Here is a 20,020-nt window from a genome sequence, read left to right as displayed (position 1 = left end):
CTGCTAACCACAAGATGGCTGCTGTGCCGCATCAACTGATGGTCAACTCTGCTTGCCAGAACCGCCTTCCTGAAACTGTATTCCATGGAGACTCACCTACAGTTGCGGAACTGCACGAGACCCACACTTGATCCAACCTTGAATGGAATCTATTTTCCCTATTGTTAAAAACTTTGGACTCGTGACCCCTCTCCCTCTACTCGCAGGTATCGCATTTTCAATGACCCCTCTGGAGGATAGCTGTCTATAGCAGAGATAGAGTAATTGGGAGAGGGGGAAAGGGCTGAGGGTCAAACATAGGATAAAAAACATATTTATATGTATGAAAGTAGAAATGGAACAGTATTGGTGACGACATGCTTGATTAAGACACTATGTAGTTTATCCTAGATGGGAAACTACACTTGGTGTGTTGTGATGATACTCAGGGAATGAGTGTTAGGCAATATAATTTAATATAAAAAAAGTAATAAGCAGGAGGAAAAAAAAATGCACATTTGATGACTGAAGAGAGTTGTATGGACACAACTGGGGTCTACTTTATAATATGTTCATTCTACTCCCTGGGGTTTATGCCTAGGATCAGATTTGGATACATGTGTAAGGATATGTCAGCTGTGCTAGCTAGTGGATATACTTAGACTAATTGAGTTCATTGGTAGAACAATTGAATGGGGGGGGGCGGAAGCCATTGAGGGCAATCATGAATGTCAGGGACAATGGAGGAGGAAGATGGGACATGGCAGAGGGTGGGGATGGGGAACCTAGGATGGCAAAACAAAAGGCAAGGTATGCAGGACACAAAAATTGGGAAATCATTTGCTGAGAACATATATGTTGATGTGCTTGATTGAGCCAATGCACAGTGTATTTTGGATGGAAAATTCATATGTGTGTTGTGATGAGAAAAAAAATTTATAATAAAAAACAAAGTATAAAAAAAAAAAAAAGGAGAGAGAAGAGGATAAAGACAGCAGTGAACAATAGAGAGGCAGGATGTTAATGAGAAATAGATATGGTTTATTACCTGTTGATGATGACATGTATAGTATTCTCAACTGAACCGGTCTGGAAAGTATTTCATGATGGGTGAAGTCTTTTTAATAAGCAAAACGAGAAATAGTGATTGACTGTCTAAAAAAATTATAATAATAATTATTGGGAAAAGCATGGAAAAGATATTGAATGATAAAGCGGGGAGATTGATATCTCTGTATTGACTGACATGCATGGCATTCCCTTTTGAAAAAGCAATGGAAGTCAATGTAAAGTTATATGTAATCTAGTGTAATAGAAAGAAGATTATGATGATAATAAAATAAAAAAAAAAAAACATTTTTACAAAAAAAAAAAAAAAAAAAAAAGTGGGGTAATTTTTAAAAAAAAAAAAAAAAAGACATAGCTGGGAAGTTATCTCTGACCTTCAGTCAAATTCTAAGGTATCTTCATCCTCTCACAGGGGTTTTACTTAGGGAGGATGCTCAGCATTAGCATAAGTATCAGGGATGAGGATTAGAGTGGATAGAAAGTGGACAAATATGCAAGATTTACTGCTAGGTAAAGCAAGCCAGATTATGAAAGAAAGGCATTGTATCTCCCTGCTCAATATATACTGAATGTCGCCACTCTAAGGAAGAAACTGAAAGAGTGGAAGTTATAAAAACATAGAGAGCAGGGAACCAGCAGTTAGTGTAATGGCTATGTCGCTGGACTCCCATGTAGTCGACCACGGTTCATGTCCCGGACCCGGTGGCTTAAAACTCACGCCGGGCGCGTGTGCGTGCGTGCCCAAGATCCCGAGAGGAGAATGGAGGAGAAGGGATTGCGGTGTGACCATCCCCCCTGGGGGGTGATTTCTCGCTTTCTGTCTATGTCTCTCTCTGTCTGTCTGGCAAGCGCATGCACCCTATAGCAAAAACCTCTCCAAAAAAAAAAAAAAACCATAGAGAGCAAAGGTGATACTGGAGACAGTGTGGGAGGAGGGTGGGGAATGGAGGAGAGTGAGAGGTAGGTAACCAAGGAGAAAAAAAAGAAGCGAAACATTCAAGGGACCCAAAAATGGAAAACTATCTGTCAATAGTAATGGGTAATGGTAATCTTTGACTGAACCAATGTACAGTGTGTTCATGATGGTAAAATATATTTAATATGCTGTAATGACACACAGTGATTGAATGTAAAAAAATGTTAAAGAAAAGAATGTAATCAAAACAAACAAACAAACAAAAGAGTGGTCCAAACTCTTGACGGTGCAATATCTCTCAGTATTTGAAACTGATCTGAACAGGACTGTTAGCTTCATAGGGAGTATGCATCCCTCAGTGCCATTGAAGAAATTAAACTGAAATAGAATGAAAATGTAGCCAAGTTGGGCCAGCCCTCTGACCTAGTGGTTAAGTGAGCAGGATCCCATTGGATGACCTCATGGTTCAAGTACTAGCACATGCCAGGCACGTGTGCATGCCCCAAATCCCAACAGGTTGGATAAGTGGAAGAGAAAGGATTGGGGTGTGACTGTACCCCATTGAATTTCTCCCTTCCCTCTCTCTCTCACTGGGAGCACATGTGACCTCTGACAGAAATCCAAAAAAAATTAAATACATAAAAGACCAAAAACATCCAAGTTATTTATTTTATCTCTCTTTCTTCTATATTATTTTTTCCTCTCTTCCCCCTTCCATTGCTTTTTCCTTTCTTCCCTGCTTTCTTCTCACCCACTGTCTGTCCTCGCCCAGCACAGGGCATGTTAGACACTCCCCACCCCAACACACGCACTCAGGTGCCCGCTCGCTCCTGCTGCTGTCAAACATTGAAGAGGCAGAGAGCAGGGCTCTTGTCAAGTTTAGATGCCACCCAGCAAGGGTACAGGTTTGTCCTGGGTGTCCCTTGCCTCTACCTCTTGTCCTTGAAGATTTCTCTCCCCCCAAAAAACTGGCAACCATTGAAAAGGATTGGTTACTTTTACCAAGTGCTCTTGTGTCTTGGATTTAAGGCAACTAAACACACTTCCTTAATTTTATATGTGGTTTTGGATTTTTTAATTTGCTTGTTCTAGGTGTTTGCTTTTTTATGGTATAGAGGAGTGTGTATGTGTGGGTGTATGTGTAATCGCAGATGTGGGTGGCCTTCTACAGGATCTCATCACACTACTGTCCCTTTACCCGGACCTCCAGTTACTGAGGACCTTAAATGTCTGCCCACATGCTGACCAGGAGCTTCCCACCCACAGTTGTCTACGTGGCTCCCACTGTCGCACACTGCAGTCCAGTATACCGTGGACAGTGCCACCTAAACTAAGCCCTTGATTTTATATTTGCTTTTCTTCTTAAAATGTTTAATTTACATTCCACCATTGTACATCTCTATAGCAAATAATATGCTTTTTCAAGGTACACATGTCAGTATGTAGTATGTGATAGTCAAATAAAAAATAATGCCATGTAAATAATTTTTTAAGGAATCATTTTATTTAATTTTTATTTATGTATTTATTTATTTAAATTTGACCAGAGAGAGACAGGGGAAGAGAGAGAGAGTGAGTGAGAGAAAGTGAGCAAGAAAACCAGGTCCAGGACTCGAACCACAGTTGGCTATGTGGGAGTCCAGTGCCCTTAACCCCACACCACCTATCAGCCCCAATTATATACTTAATTTTCAACAGAGAACTTTACATTCTTGTGTCTGTTAAGTGTTGCTTAACAGACTTCCCAGTCAGCCTTTACCATCCACTCCCCTCCCTATCGTCTCTGGTACTGACATTTATCCTCCCTACTATCATATCTGTAGAGCTTTGAACTTCCGTCATAGGGTGTAGACATTTGATATATCCTGAGTGGGGTATACAGCATGTATGCAGCCTTGCTATCCATGGCCCCTTCACTAGTTTGAGTTTCTCCAAATGTCTTCCAGAGTCGGTCGGTCTCCTTTTGGTATTACATCTTCTATATTTGTCCATTTTAAATCAACAACAGGGTCTCACTGTTCTTTATGGCTGGATAGAATTCCACAACGTGTATGTCCACAGTTTTTCAATCCAATCATTGACTTTTGGACACTTAGATTGGTTCCATGTCTTAGCCATTGTGAACAATGCTGCGGTAAACATGGTGGTGCAGGTGAATCTTCAACCGAGTATTTACATATCCTTTGGGTAAATACCAAGGAGTAGGATTACTGGGTTGTACGGTAATTCTCTTTTTTCTTTTATGTTATAAACTTTGATTTCTGAAGACAATATCACAATTACTTACTTGTTTTATTAAACACTGTATAACAGTTACTTTAGCCATATAACAGTACTGTTATTACTAATAATATGATTTTAAAAAGACCTTGCTTTCTGTTTTGTTTTTAGTTCCTTTTGTTCCTGAATTAAATACCACCAAGAAGGCTCATGAAGTTACTATATTTTTAAACCCAGTTGAACTAACTCCTATATGAGTATGCCACCATCTCCACACACAGTTAGGTTCATTTATTCCATTTTGTTTTAATTTTTATGTACTGCTTAATAAAATTATGCATAGTTATATAAAACATTTATGTTGTTCTAAATTGAATCTACACAAGAACTTCAATTCCCTTGACCCTTTCCCCTCTCTTTATCATAGATGGCCTTTTTTATAGCTATTGGTTTAATTTTCTATTTTCACATATGTATTTTCCTTCTATAGATAGTACAGAAGGACTTTGAATAACTCGTAGAAAAATATAATTCAAGTATGAGTGCATTTTGGTGCAAAAACATTTCTAAATTCACATATAGTTTTTTCATAACATGCAGTTTCCACAACTTTTTGAAGATTTGCATTTACTATATATGTGATATATATATATATATATATATATACACACACACACACACACACACACACACACACACACACCCATACACTTGTTAAGTTTGTAGATGTCACATACGCATATTCAGTATGCTCTTTTGCTTATGTATTATGTTTTGTTTATGGTATATAACAAATTGCCAGAAAACTTAATGGCTCTTTTGTTTCATTTTCTGTAAGGCAGGTGTGTTCACTGGAGAGAGACAGAAAGAGAGAAAATGAGAAATTACCTCCCTCCCCCGAAGGGAGATGGCCAGGTTGCAATCTCTTCTCCTCCATTCTCCTCCTGGGAGAATGCATGCACATACCTGGTGTGTTTTTCAAGCCACCAGATTCAGGACTTGAACTGCTCAGTCAGACATGTGGGATCCAGTGTCTTAACCACCACACTATCTGCTGACTCAGTCACAGTAATTTTAATCTCTCCCTTAGTTTCTATGATTTAGAAATTTAGGAGGGGTCCAGTTGGACACTGGGGCTCCTGACCTCTGGTGGAACTGCCACTTGGTGCCCTCTGGGGCTGGAACAGGAGACAAATTCACAGGAGTGCCTGAGCGTGACTGTTAATGCGAGTTTAAGGGATTTTCCCAATAGTCTCACCAAGGAGCTGGTTGGGCTTTCTCACAGCATGGCGTCTACCAAAGATCACTGATACTGTCAGAAAGACTCAGACGTCAGCCTGAGGAAGTTCTCACTGGCTGGTGAACAATGTGAACATCAATAATAATCACAGCTGCATGCAAATGTGCAAAATACGCTCAAGTCCCTGGTTCGTAAAGATATTAACAGTGGAAGAATGCCTCATCTGCCTTCTTGAGCCTTTGGGAAACTCAGGAGAAGTAGTGAAGTGTTTGGAGCACTGGTAAAGACAGGGGCCAACTCACACACTCGTCCTACCTCTCCTAAAGGAATTCCGTGTAGTCAGCGTGGATGAGGTCGAGTGTCATCCTACGGACATTTTCTGGCTTGTGAATGGACAAGGTAATGGCACAAGGAGAAGATGACCGTTTCGCCACTCACTCGAAAATGATGAGTAAGCTAACAGCAGTTTCTTTAGCAAATGAAAGTGGTGGCAAAACATTAAACATTACTGTAGGAATGCAGTCATCAAAACGCAGCAAAATTCCTCTATGAACACATGGGAAAAGGAGAAACTAATCTAAAATTCAAAAAGGCTTTAGAAGACAGAATAAGTCATGACGGTATATGTTTTATCTTTGATTTTAATTTAAGATAACTAAGATAAATGTAGATAGATAAATTGGAAAGATTAAGTATTGACTGATATTTAATAAAATTAAGAAATTACTACTTTGATTCTTGTTAAGGTTGTGATAACTATATCATGACTATTTGATTTATTTTCTTTTCTCTCTCTCTCTCTTTCTTTCTCTCTCTCTCTCTTTTTTACTAGAAGGCAGGGTCACTTGCCAGAGAGAGACAAAAAGACAAAGTACCCTCAGTGTGGCACGATCACACCACAATCCCTTCTCTCCCATTTATCTATCCTGTCGGCATTTGGGACACGCCAGCACATGCACCCAGTTTGGTTTTTCAAAATATATGGTCCAGGATTCAAACCTTGTGGTTGGCAACATGGAATCCAGCTCAGGTAACCACTAGGCTTTGGGACCAGCCTGTGATTATTTGATTTTTTGAATCATATCTTTTAGCCATTTTAATAAAATAGTTACATATGATGGCTTAAAAATAATCTATTGGTGGCAGAGGGGTGTCCTTTAGGTGGGGATATAAATTGCACAGGGCGAATGGCCATGCTGCAATACCTTCTCCTCTTGAAATTTTGGGCATGCCTGCACATGTGTCCAGTGTGAGTTTTAAGCTGCCGGGTCTGGAACTCAAACCATGGTTGACCACGTGGGAATCCAGTACCTTTATCACTATGCCACCTGTGGCCCCTTCAGAGTTCTTTTGACGGTCTGTATAGTGCCATGCTGTGCTGCTTGTTGGTGGTGGTTTTGCTCTTTAAGTGGGCCTCATGCACTGTGCTGACATGCCAGCCACAGTTCCTTAGTGTGAGAAGATTCCAATCTGCCTTAGGGAGAAAATACGTGTGAGGTGGGCTTTGTTCAGTCCTCGGTTACGGTGCTGCTGGTCATGAGTTTAATGTCAGTAAACCAATAACATATATTGAATAACACATCTGTAAACAGAAACACACATAATGTATCATACATTGATCAGTTGATGGACATGTGGTCAGAGACTCACAGGAACCCAGCCTTTTGTCTCCTCTAGGAACAATGGCTCAGTATTCACTAACTCAGCATTTGCTGTTACTTTATAGAACATGGCTACTGCGAATAACAAGGATGGGTGTACTTTAGCCATAAATCAATATTTGACTCTTCCACAGGGAAGGAAGTCAGGCAGAAAAAGAGAGAGGCAAGGCATGGGTGAGACGCAGAAATGAGCTATTACCTGTGGAAGGTAGCATGTACAGTGGACTGATCTGAGGTATATTTCATGTTGGGTAAATTCTCTTTACAGGCCAAATGGTGTAAAGTGATGGAACATTTAAAAAAACTAATAGTAATTTTAAAAAAGCACTTAAAAATATTTGACGCTTCCATTATGCATATTGCTTTTTATGAAATTCTGTTCTCAGATGAAATGAGACAACAGAGGATGAGAGGACCCTTCCAGCAGCAGGACCCTGTGGCTGATCACCCCCGAGGCAGAGATACACACAAGCCACCCTGGATTGAGTGGGCACGTCTTTAAAGCAAGCCATGCATAGGAACCACAGTGTGCCATTTCCTTAGGACCCTGTGAGGTGGAAACCTCCATCCAGTGACTTACCTTTGACAACACTGACGCTTTGACAGGTTAGGTATATTGTGCAGGTTGACACGAGGAGGAAGTATCAGAGTTGGGTTTTAAACTCTGATCTGTCTGACTCTAGGATCTGCAGACTCACCATTTACACCCTCCTGGGGAGGTCCCCTCCCGTGATGAACACCTCTGTATCTCCAGACTCCAAGCTGACACACTAGCAATACATCCATGTAGTAATTACTTAAACCATTTCCACTTGTTTCATGGCCTGGCATGTGCTCAGAAGTGTGTGAGAGAGTAGGAGAAACTCTCTTCTCACATGCCATTTTTCATTTCTTGTATCATCATTCAGTTTTAAACAAATATAGAAATACCTGAGATTCATTTTCCTTAGATGATGGGTACCAAACAGACCAAGCGGGACATGTCATGACAACACCGTCTTCTTCGGACTCATCAGGAGGCAGCCGCCCTGCATTGCTGGTTGCCGGCTCTCACTGAGGAGCTCCCGCCAGGGTTCTGCCTCTCAAAGCTCAGAGCGTGCAGGGTCCTCGGGAAGTAAACTTCCAATGAGCGATGCCCGGAGGCAATGTGAGGTGTGCTGCGTTAGAGTATGACTGGGTGGAGAGTGATGTCCGGCCTGCCCGTCAACTTGCTGTTTAACTGCCACCAGTCAACTAATTTCTATGAGCTGGAGACTGTACGTAAAATGAGCCATTTCATAATTCAGTCCTAAAAAGGAGAATGTGAAAGAAGTTGAATAATTTCTATGAGCTGGAGACTGTACGTAAAACGAGCCATTTCATAATTCAGTCCTAAAAAAGAAAATGTGAAAGAAGTTGAGTTGGTCTGGAAGCTTACCTGCGGAATGTCAGTTCATTAGTGGTAACTGCTGGTGTAAGTGATTCTGGAAAGGTGGTTGGGTAGTTTTATACCAATTCTCCTATGATTAACTTAAGTCTACATTTAGGTGTGGCTTGTATAAATTAAAAAAGAACAGAATCATTTTCTTTCTTTTTATCCTATATTAAACTCATTGTGGAAAAATGGAATTAAAATATGAGTTTATTTTGGTGCAAAAGGTAGTGAAGTCCACGTATAGCGTTTCCTAACATGCATTTCCTGTGAACTTTCTGAGACCCTGGTTTTAGCTGGATAGCATCTTTCATGTTTATAGGTAGAACACTAATTGAGAAGCAGACACTTCCTTAAAAAGAATCACACTCTCCTGTCTTCTGTGTACTGTGTTATTGCTAGGATTAGATACTCTTTGCAAAGAAATGATATATATTAAATGATTTCATAAGGGCCTGCCAATCAAATGAGGGGCAGTTATTGTGTTCAAACACTGGGAAAATTATTCTAGTTTGCAATGTATCATCCAATATTTGCCTCCTCTGCCCGTGCAGAATGGAAATAAACTGGGAGGAGAACTAAAATAATGCATCCTTCACCTACAGGACAAATGCAAGTTCCTAAACGGAATGTTTCCTCGATAAATGACACGGCTTCTTCTTTCACAAGGCGAGCAGACATCGCAGCGCACGACCAGCACCCCGTCGGCAGGACATTAGTTTTATGCTGGCTCCTAATGTTTGTGGCTAAAATCGAGTTGCCATTTCTTCACAAATACAGCACTTTGTGTCATCAGCTTTATGAGCTAACTGACGTCAGTCCACTGTGATTAATAGCCAGTAATTAAAAATAAATTATATTTGAATCCTGCGCCATTAGAGTAGTGTCGAAAATATCCCCAGAATCATAAGCAGGGCCAGTCAGTGCCAGGGTCTGCTTCTGTCATGAGACATCCCTTCGTCACCCTTCCCAGCCTGTAAAACCTTTTAGAAAACAGAACTTCCGTGAAATCTCCGCTGTCAGCATGGAGAGGAGGTTGGCAGAAGATGGGGTTCTGTTGCCAAGGGATCCCTGAAACACGCGTGCGAGCATTATGGTCCTTGATGACAGCATTTGGGGGATTGCTCTCCTGCTCAATGGAAAGGCGGCTTCCCAGAGGTGGTGGGGAGGCCTGGGAGCTGGGGCTGAAGAAGGGTCGATCTGCCTGCCCCAGGGGCCCAGACCTCCGCGTGGTGAGTCGTCACCTCAGTTGGGAAATAGGTGGCAGTTCTATTTAACACTGCATGTAAGTTCTTTGTGCTTGTGTTAGTCTTGCCTCACTTTGAAACTGAGACTGTCATGAACCTGCTGTTGACATTGATGGAGGCATCAGAGGGCCAGGTAACCTCAGCTTAGAGAGCCTCGAGTGCTCAGGAGAGAGGGAGACGTGTTTAGTGCATCCGTGCTTGCTGCAGAAAGTTCTGCAAGATGCCAGGGACCTGGAGACTTTTAATACCGAATTCCATTCAGTGGAAGAGATAGAAGTTCTGAGCCTTGCTGGCCTGATCACCATTTTACAAGGAGGTCCAGGAGCAGAGCATTTGAAGGGGTGACTCAGTGTCACACAGATCACCCAGTTGGGGCCAGAGTTCAGTGTTCAAACCTCTCCAGGTACCCCGAGTCCATGGCAATGCCTCTGGGAATAAACTACATGAAGAAAGACATTGACCTCTGAGAACTGTGGAACTGAATCTCTAATCTTTTATTCCAACAAAAGGCTCCATAGTGGTTCAGCACGGATATTTTACAAGTGCAGAGACACCACATGGAAGGTTTGGTGGCAATATCGCCAGCTGTGCGTAGGTGCAGTTTTTCCAGCCACGTTGGGGGAATCTCGTCTCCGTTGGCTTGCTTGTGGATATTTCCTTTTGCTTTTAACGGTGTAAGCCATTTCCCGGGACAGTTGTTCTAAATGAGAATCGACACCTTTATCCCGGTATTTTCTATGCTTCATCTTGACAGACGAACCCGTGAGAGCCACGTGGCTCTTCTCCATGTTTACTTATTAACCTCACCGTCTTGGCAACACATGCGTCCACGTAACCCGTGAAGGCTTGGCCATGAGGCCTCCAGGACGGTTGGAGTCAGGAAACGTGACAAGGGTCCTCAGATAGCCACGGTGATGGGTGGAACCATTTCAGAACAGTGCACAATTCTGAAATGGAGACATTCTGTAGTAAAGCCACGGACGCTTGACAGTCACAAACAGAGGGGGTGAAGGAAGAATGTCCACCATCCCTATCATTGCAAAGGAATTCCTCACCACACGTGTCAAAAGCAGAACAATAAAAAGCTAGAAAGTTTCATGTATTTTCTAATCCTCTGTAGTCAACACTTAAAATTAGGCTGTTAACAACGACAAAAAAATTCCCAAGGAGAGGATTGCTGAAGGTTGTGTCAGAGTTTAATTGAGGGGCCTTGGGACTTATGAGCTCACTCTTTGCAGACAGTTAGCCTTAAGCGTGTTCAAATCCTGGTGCTAGTACATATTAGCTCCCAAATTGGACAGGTAATGCTCTCTCTAAGCTTCCATTTCCTTGTCTGTAAAATGTGGGAAATAACACTGCCTACCTCTCAGGCTGTTATAAGGAATGAGTAAGGTGGCTGGGGTTGGGCAGTGGTGCAGTAGTAAAATGCTCTACCCTGGTGGGGAGACCCACATGGTGAAGCAGCCCTTGGTTCAGGGCCAGGACCTCCCTGGATAGACGGGGCTCACGTCGATGCTCTGGGGCTGGCTGGGCTGGCTGGGATGGGAGTGAGCCACGGCAGCAGGCCCTGTCTGGGGTGTTGGATCTCTGTCTAGCTGGCTAGCTTGTCCCTCTCTCACATGCTCTTTCTCTCTCTCATTCATGGAATAAATGAGCAGATTTTGTAAAAAAAATGAAATAAGTTAATATGCATAACGTGCTTAGTTACCATTTCTTCTCCTATAAAAATAGGATAATGAAAGCGTCATTTGGGGGTAATTATGAGAATCAAGTGAACTACGTAGGTAAAAAGTCATGAATATGCTCAATAACAATTAATTGATGATGATATTGGTAAGAAATCTTTATTTTAGTGAATTGGAAAGAATTATGGACAGGCCAGCAGGTGGTGTGGTGGTTAAGGCGCTGGACTCTCACATGGCCAATATAAAGTTTGAGACCCAGACCTGGTGGCTTGCTTTCTCACTTTCCCTCTCTTTTTCTTTCAGGTGCATTAATTATAACAATAGATGAAATTATATAAATAATTTTAAAAAGTATTATGGAGTCTATAGCAACATCGTAGCTGTCATCTCACTCCATCTGCTAATCCAGGTCACCTTTTTCATTGTTTTAAAGGCTCACTTACTGGAAAGTCTTTGTAAGAAAAGTGTGCCAACATTAGAATACACAACGTTCAGAGCTCAGCATAAGGTGGCCCAGCTTATTCCTAAGTCCTGAGATCTGTGTCTGGATTGCTCACACATGCCCTAACTCTGTTACTCCAGTTAGACATGTCACGCCATAGTCTGAGAGCACTTCTCTCTCCACTGCAGGTGAAAAGGAACAATTGTATGACTTCGTTTCCAGGTGGAAGAGTTCATCTCTACAAAGGAAAACTGTAATCGGGTCAACTAGTTTGACCCTATTTCCAGTTCATATGCGATATGCATTATAAAATCTCATAAACATTATTTGGCTATAATCACAATCTTGTAATGAAAGAAGTAGGTTCTGTCATCACAAGAAATTGCTGGTTTGGTGCTTTTATATTCAGAACATGCTTGCACATTTAGGGTTCAGGTATTGCTGAATATTTAAAATTCTACAATTAGAATGTATAAATATGTCAGAATTTAAAAGAGTCAATATTTTGTAAATAATTACTGTTACTGTTTATATTTTGCACAAGCACTTTAAAAGGAGTGTTTTTTTAAATTTTATTGGTCTAGAATTAAACACTGTTGAAATGTTTACTCACAAAGAGTGAGGAGAAGAGAGTCAGAAAAACAGATGTTTGGGCTAGAAAGACATATTCCATTTGTCTTAAAAAATTTTTTTTCAAAGCTTATTAAGTTCTTTTAAGATGAAAGAGAAAGAGAAAACTCACAATAGGGCTTTAAAGTTGTGATCCACTTCCAGGCTTTGGCCAGTTTAGGTGCAGGGTGAGCTTGTACACAGCACACCCAGGGATATCTCTGGATTTGAACTGGGAACCTTCCCAGGTGAGATTGCTTCACAGTGTCATGTCTTACTTCTGTACTGTCATCTGTCCTGTTCTTTTTTTTTTTTTCTATTAACTTTCAGAATTGTTGGGTGACAGATTTTATTGTTACCCTGGTCACATGAAAATTAAGTCAGAAATTAATTTTAAACTAGAAAGCAAACAAACAGAACTATGACTAACTAAACCACTGTATATACCAACATAAACAAGCTAAAAACAGTATTTTTATCTGTAGGATAAAATCAAAATCAAAATCAAAATTTTATAGTATGTTGAAAATACTGTTAATAAAACATTCTTAATCAGAGTCGGTGCTGTACAGCAAAGTCTAATTAATAGTCTTAAAGACTCATTTTAATGAATAAGAGCAAAAACTAAGGAAATAATGCACAATGAAGTAAATTGGAAAAGAACAAAAAAATCTACATAGCACAGCAATGGAGAATACAAATAAAAGAAACTAATGAACAGAAAAGGTAAGATAGTAGCAATAATGGCTAAAATGCAAGAATCTTGGGGGGGGGGAATTGAGAAATGGCTACACTGAGGGGCTAGGTGGTGGTACAGGGGTAATACAACTAGACACACATGGAAAAGGTGCTGAGTTTGCACCCTGGGGCCTCCCTGAGCATGCTGGGTGCATGGTGCCCATGACCCAGGCTGACTGAGACTGGGGAGGAAGCACATCGAGAAGGCCTTGTTTTGGGTACTCTCTCTTTCTCTGCCTGTGTTTGTCTCCTTTTTTCCTCTCTCCTGAAGGACATAAATGAATAAATGTTTAAAAATGGATATACTGATAACTAACTTAACCCCAGGGCTAAAAGGGCTAAGACATGGTATGATTAACAGGGCAAACATAAATGCAGATGTATTAATTATAAGCAGTTATTTTGACCAAATCTGTGTGCGTGAAGTTGAGAACTGGGATGAACAGATGATTGAGGAACACGAACAACACTGAGCTCGGACGATGGAAGTGAATGACGCAGACAAATTGTCAAAGGGAGAACTGGTATGAATAGACAAAGAGAGACCTCTCCAGACGCAGCAGGCTCAGAGGGGCTTCCTGCATTCAGCCTTTTCCTCTCTGGATAACTCTAATGCTGTTTAAACTGCTAGAAAGCATGAAAAATAACAAAATTCCAGTACAAGCAGTATATTCCAGTTCGGGCAGAAAAAAGGCAAAGAAACTACAGGTCAGTCTCATTTGTGAACGATGATGCAAAAATACTAAATAAAACAGCAGTTTACAAAATCCAAACTTATATTTTAAAAATCACTTTATGAAGAAGTAGGTTAGTCTTTCTAGACTACAAAGATGACTCAATATTAGAAAATCCCACTAATCTAGTTTTTATTGCCCTTGCAAGAGACAGGGAGAAGAAGCACCCTGAAGGGGGCTTGGTCACTCGCAGTCCTTGTCCTGCTCTTCCTCCACCGGGGCATGTGCACTGCCATATACACCTGCTTGGCCTGTTTTTCTGGCTGCTGAGGCTGGGTTGCTATGCACAGTTGACCATGTGGGATCCAGTTTTCTAAGAGCAGCACTTCCTGCTGTGCTACATGGCCTTTAATAGAATTGCATGTGATAGCAGTAAAAGGGAAGCTGTAGGAGCATTGATTAAAATTTCATTTCTATTTTCAATTTAACCAAACACACATTGAAGTGGGAATAAGTAGATAGTGGGTAGATGCCCTCTACATCCATTTCCATGCCAGCACAGTGTCGTCCTTAAAAGGCAGACAGGAGGAGCATCCCAGGAGTGGCCTCAGCCCTCGTCATTGCATGTGGACTTCGTTCTGCAGAAAGCACAAGAGCTGTGCTGTTAGATACTGGAAGGCAACACGCGATGTATGTTTAAGAGGGACGAAAAGTAAATTCTGGGATGATTTAATTTATACAGGAATTTAATACATTATAAAGATGGCTTTTACAATCCCTTGAGAAAAGACATTTTGATTATTTAATAAACGGTGTTGGAACAATTGCAGATGGCTATTATCTGCAGGAAGAAATAATGAAGTGAGAGTCTCCTCCTCATTGCCAACACCAAAATAACTTTCAGCTGGATTAAACACTGAACTGTTAAGAACAACAACAACAAAAAACCCCCTGCAAACATATGACTAACATAGGCTCACATGAAGACTTCTTTCTTAAAAAGAGAGGAGAAAGCTTTTCTAATAATCCCCCAAACACAGAAAACTCAAAAGGACTGGCCAATTTATGACATTTTACTTTTAAAAATACCTTCATTAATGAAAACCCCTCTAAACCAGAAAAATGACACATTCAGAATAAAAAAAATTACAACACAAATTCCAGGACCATAAATTGAAAACATCAGACTAGTTAACTTTTAAAATTCCTGCCAGGTTTAAACTTTCACTAACCTAATGCATTTAATATAATTCACATTTATGAAGCTTATCCAAGTACATAAAAGAAAGGACTCGTGTTGAATTCCTTACGACAGAAAGAATCTGAAAGGTGGTTGCAGCAGCAAGATAAACATATGAGGTAGTTGGAAGACTGAAAAGCAATCGTGAGAGATTCTGGGAAGATGGTGTTGGTGGTGCCAGTATAGTTTGGGACCTTCCTAAACCCCTGCATAAAAATCGTAATTAGATTTCCCTCCCCTCTTTAGAAGAATTCATCAACACTTACAATATGATGAAACAAGACGCTATCGCCTCAAAGCCCAGAGACATCGGGTGGCTGGACACACCATCAGCACCCGCACGTCCCCAGCGTCAGTGTGGAAAGCAATTGGACTGTGGGTGGAGGACCCTCCCCTGCCAAGAGCCAGCGGACAGAGACAGAGCAAGCACCAGTTTGGGAGTATCAGTAATAAGTGGGATGAGGGGATGGTTCTGACTCTTGATTTGTAAGATGCAAAATCCTGGGTTACAGATGCCTGGCTAGCTCTGTCAGTAGAGCATGAGACTCTTAATGGGACCAGCAAGTGGCATGATGGTTAAGGAGCCGGACACTCCCCCGTGGCCGACAATGGTTCAAATCTTGGACCTGGTGGCTTGCTTTCTCAGTTTCTCTCTCTCTCTCTCTATGTCTCCCTCTAGTCAAATGAAAATAAATGATGAATAAATCAAATCAAATAAAATAATTTAAAAAAATCCTTGTTCTGGAACCTATGAACTCTCGGAACTAATCTTTCAGTGCATTCTTCCAGGTTCGTGGCCCTTGCCGAGAAGAAACCGCTGAGAACAGAACCATAACTGAGCAGGATAATGACAAGAGAAAAGAAAAAGTCCAGGCTGAAGTGGAGGAGGGGGATGGAGACATGAAACATCAAAAGGGAGCTACCACAACATTTAAAACTGTGCAAAACGATGGAAGAGGGAGTTGTTTACGCATTAACAAAAGCTACCAGAAACAAGTCTCTTTCTAAAATTCATGAGAACTGAACTCATGTAAAAAGAGCAACAGGACAGTGTGGGCTCAGATTCCACGCACAGCCACTTTACGTGGAAGAGGACACACGTAGAACACATCCGGACGGACAGGAAAGCGTGACAGAAAGGCGTTCTCAGAAAACACAGCAGGGCTGTATAGTTTGATTTCAAAATGAGATAAAGTTTTAATAAAATGATACACAGCATTTAAGACTGTAAATCAGCATTACAGAGTTCAGAAATGAGGTGAGGGCTTGCTTCATCAGCACACGCACTGAACTCGGGACGAGACTCACACAGACATGAGATGAAAGATTTAAGAGGGGCCAAATGGTGGCATAGTGGTGAGACATGCTGCTCTGTGTGGCTGATCCATGAGCAAGCTTCAGGGTTTACACTCAGAAACCTCTCTGAGCACACTGGATGCATGTGTGCCCGTGGGCCAGTGTGTGTGCCCATGGGCCAGTGTGTGTGCCCGTGGTCCAATGTGTGCTCCCGTGGCTCAGTGTGTGTGCCTGTGGTCCAGTGTGTGTTCCCGTGGTCCAGTGTGTGCGCCCATGGTCCAGTGAGTGCCCCCTTGGCCAGTGTGTGTGCCCATGGTCCAAGGTGTGCATCCGTGGCCCAGGGTGTGCACCCATGGCTCAATGTGTGCCCACGTGGTCCAGTGTGTGCACCCGTGGGCCAGTGAATGCACCCGTGGGTCAGTGTGTGCACCCGTGGGCCAGTGTGTGAGCCCATGATCCAGGGTATGTGCCCATGGGCCAGTGTGTGTGCCCGTGGTTCAAGGTGTGCATCCGTGGCCCAGTGTGTGCGCCCATAGCCCAGTGTGTGCACCCGTGGTCCATGGATGGCTAAGGTTGGGGTGGGTGGTGGCATCAAGATGCTGTTGCAGATGCTCTCTTACTCTCCCTCTCTCCTTCTCTCTCTCTCTCTCTCTCTCTGTGTGTCTCTTATTTATTGAAGAAATACATAAACTTTAAAAAACTGAGATATAAGTATGTACTCAAGAAGCATTTTATATTTAAACATATAATAAAACTGGTCATCTACCCACCCATCCATTTGCTCATGTCATCCACTCACCTGCTCTTCAAGAGTAGCAGGATCTTTTCAAAGGACTTAGAAGTCAATTTTAAAAAAACATTTTGGCCAAATATCAGGTAATATAAGCTTTCGAAGGATAAGAATTGTAATTAGTAGCAGACCAACAAATAAGTTTAAATTCATGGGTTTATAATGACATTAAGAAACAATGATTGGCTGCACTTTGAGATGATTGGAAAAAAATTCCTTGTCTTCAAAACTGAAAGGAAAAAAATCGGGCATTTGCTATAATCTTCTAAATGCAAAACATTTTAAGATATGAAGGAAACTTTCTCCTTTTAAAATTATTCCAGGTAATTAAAAAATGACAGAATTAGGATATTATCATTTTGTAACCCTAGTGAAGAAATGGGTGTAGGCGCCGAGTCTAAACAGCAGCGCAGCACCGAGTAAAACCCCTACATTCTGTGCCTTCTAGTGGAACAATCTGACACCACTAGCCCTCTTGCCAATGGCATCAAGCCTGGGTCTGGCCAAGGCTCTGAGCACAGTTGTCAATGTGCAGGAAGGGCAAAGGACCTAGGGGGCATGCTGAGTTACACGAAGAAAATGCACCCAGCACACCCAGGCTGCAGGAGACTGCCGAGCCGGTGCTGTGCCCCAGCTGTTTTCAACAGAGACAGTGGAAGGCAAATTAAAGGATGAGGAAGGAAACGCAAATGAAAAGAGACCTGGGAGATATAATGCAAAGTGAAAGAAGCCAGACTGTGAAGGACAGATACCATGTGTCCGCTCTTAACGCGTACCGAATGTTGACACTCCGTGGCGGAAGCCGAAGGACTCGGAAGCACGGGAAACAGAGACAGCACTGGGAAACCCCAGCAGCTGCTTAGCCGGGGAGGTGGTGGTAGGAAAGCAATGGAGTCCAGAAGGCATGTCCATTAGGGGAAGAATCTGTGGGCCGGCCTATCACAGCAGAGGAGGAGTACGGACAATTTAATACAGACTTCCTGAAAATGAGTAGAGCTATCGGCAAACATGCACGAAGTACAGCTTGCCATGTTGAACTAGGTGATCTGTGTGTCTGTCCTTGATTTGATCAATGTGCATGGTACGCACGTTTCAAAAACCATGCTGCACCCCACAGAGGTGTGCATCGAATATGTGTGAAACAGAAATCATAATTTCACAAAGGAGACTTTAAAGACAAGTCTAGCTTTTATTTGTTTGGTTTTTTTTTTTTTAACTTGGATTTTAATTACATATATAAACAGCAGCATGAGATTAAGGAGTTGTAAGGCTTGTACATTATTTCTAGGTGAAAGGGTTTCCGATCCATCCACTTGTAAGATGGTGTTATCCATGATAGCAAAGAGGCTTAGTGTAGTTATTCTGAAGAAAGCCATTTACAACATTCAATAATGACTTTGGCATTCTTCTGTAGAAAAACCGATGTACTCTATGGTCTTTCCAATCTTTACCTATAACTGCTTAGGTAAATGTGCAGACTTGGAGAATTCCCACATGAATTACTCACCTTTTGAAAGTTCTCCTTCCACAAATCTCCTGTGACCATGTGTCCTTATAAACCCTAGCCATAAATAATTTCTCCCCACAGGCCTAGACAAGTGCGATGGCTCATTGTGGGTAATAGACAGAGGTGCCTAATCCCATGAAATCAGGTGCGTACACCAGTTTCTTTACTTTTGAACGCCTAGCCAGAAGGAGTCCAAAAAAGGCCAGCAGACCCAAGAACACCAAGCCTTTGAAGACATCCAGGAGGTGCACCGTGGAGATACTCAGAGCTGTCTGACCCGCGCTGAACCAGATTCTGCCTCTTCACCTTAGTTTGGGACATTTTCTGACACCAATTTGCATATGGTTCTCAATGAAGTCCAAACGAAGAGATGCTTTCTCCAAGTTGGGTCCTTGGCTCCTCCACATATTTGGTTGCCCCTCAGGAATTGAGTAGAAGGTTCAGCAACCTTCACAGCATTTCTGTTGGGTGAGTCCCTTTTTGGAGTTGCATAGACTCTGAAGGTGAGCAGGCTCAGGCTAGCTAGCCCCATGGCCCCTGGATTACTTGGCACATGTGGCTGGTGGTGGTGGCAGTGGTGCCACCAGTCCACTGTTATTTTTTTACTGGACAACCTGAACAATAGCTTTTAGGCATGGATGCTTGGATGAATAAAGAAGCAAAGAAATGCAAAGAAGTGGTGACCATAAAAGTCAGAATGGGTACGGGACCTTTAAGGGGTTCATGTAAGTGCTCCTGTGGGGTCTAACAAGGTTCTGCGTCTTCACTGGAATGTTCGTGCTTGCCTTGCAATGGCTCTCCCATATCTGTGTTTTTCTGTATATATATATTTTATCTTATAATAAAACTATGAAACATCTACAAGGAAAAAAAAAAAAAAAGAAAAGCCACTATAAAAAGCAGCTTAAATCCATAATAGTTCATTCTGCAAATATACCATGAGCTTATGAGGCCTAGATACTGGCTTTGTGCCATGCCATGGAGGTGAAGAATAAGAAGAGCTTGTGAAGCTTCGGAAACCTGGCGTCTCAGAGATAAGCTTCTCAAAGATGTGCAGCCCTCCTTAAGCAACGACCTAAGGTCAGGGAGCTGTCTGCAGGGCAAGGGGCCCATGCAGAGCACAGGCAATCCTGTGAGGCAGGGTCTTCTGGAGAGACACTGGGCACAGCTCCAGTTGAAATCTGAGCAGAAGCTACAGAGTGGCTAAGAGTTCAGCCAGAACATTCCCTAGCAGCACTGGCAAAAAAGAAATCTTCATGGAAGAGCCTTGAGCCAAATCTAGATGCTCCAAATGTGT

At 42.0% G+C, this 20,020-nt stretch overlaps 1 pseudogene; it reads right to left on the bottom strand.

Annotated features, from left to right (window-relative positions):
- LOC102479514 (MICOS complex subunit MIC26-like) overlaps window positions 1-19,255 on the bottom strand; it is a 34,518-nt pseudogene extending 15,263 nt beyond the window's left edge.
- Between the last annotated feature and the right edge of the window lie 765 nt (window positions 19,256-20,020).

Source organism: Tupaia chinensis, unplaced genomic scaffold, assembly GCF_000334495.1.
Source record: "Tupaia chinensis unplaced genomic scaffold, TupChi_1.0 Scaffold000644_1, whole genome shotgun sequence".
NCBI lineage: Eukaryota > Metazoa > Chordata > Mammalia > Scandentia > Tupaiidae > Tupaia > Tupaia belangeri.
Note: the sequence above shows the minus strand (reverse complement) of the source record. Positions and strands in the feature narration are given on the sequence as shown.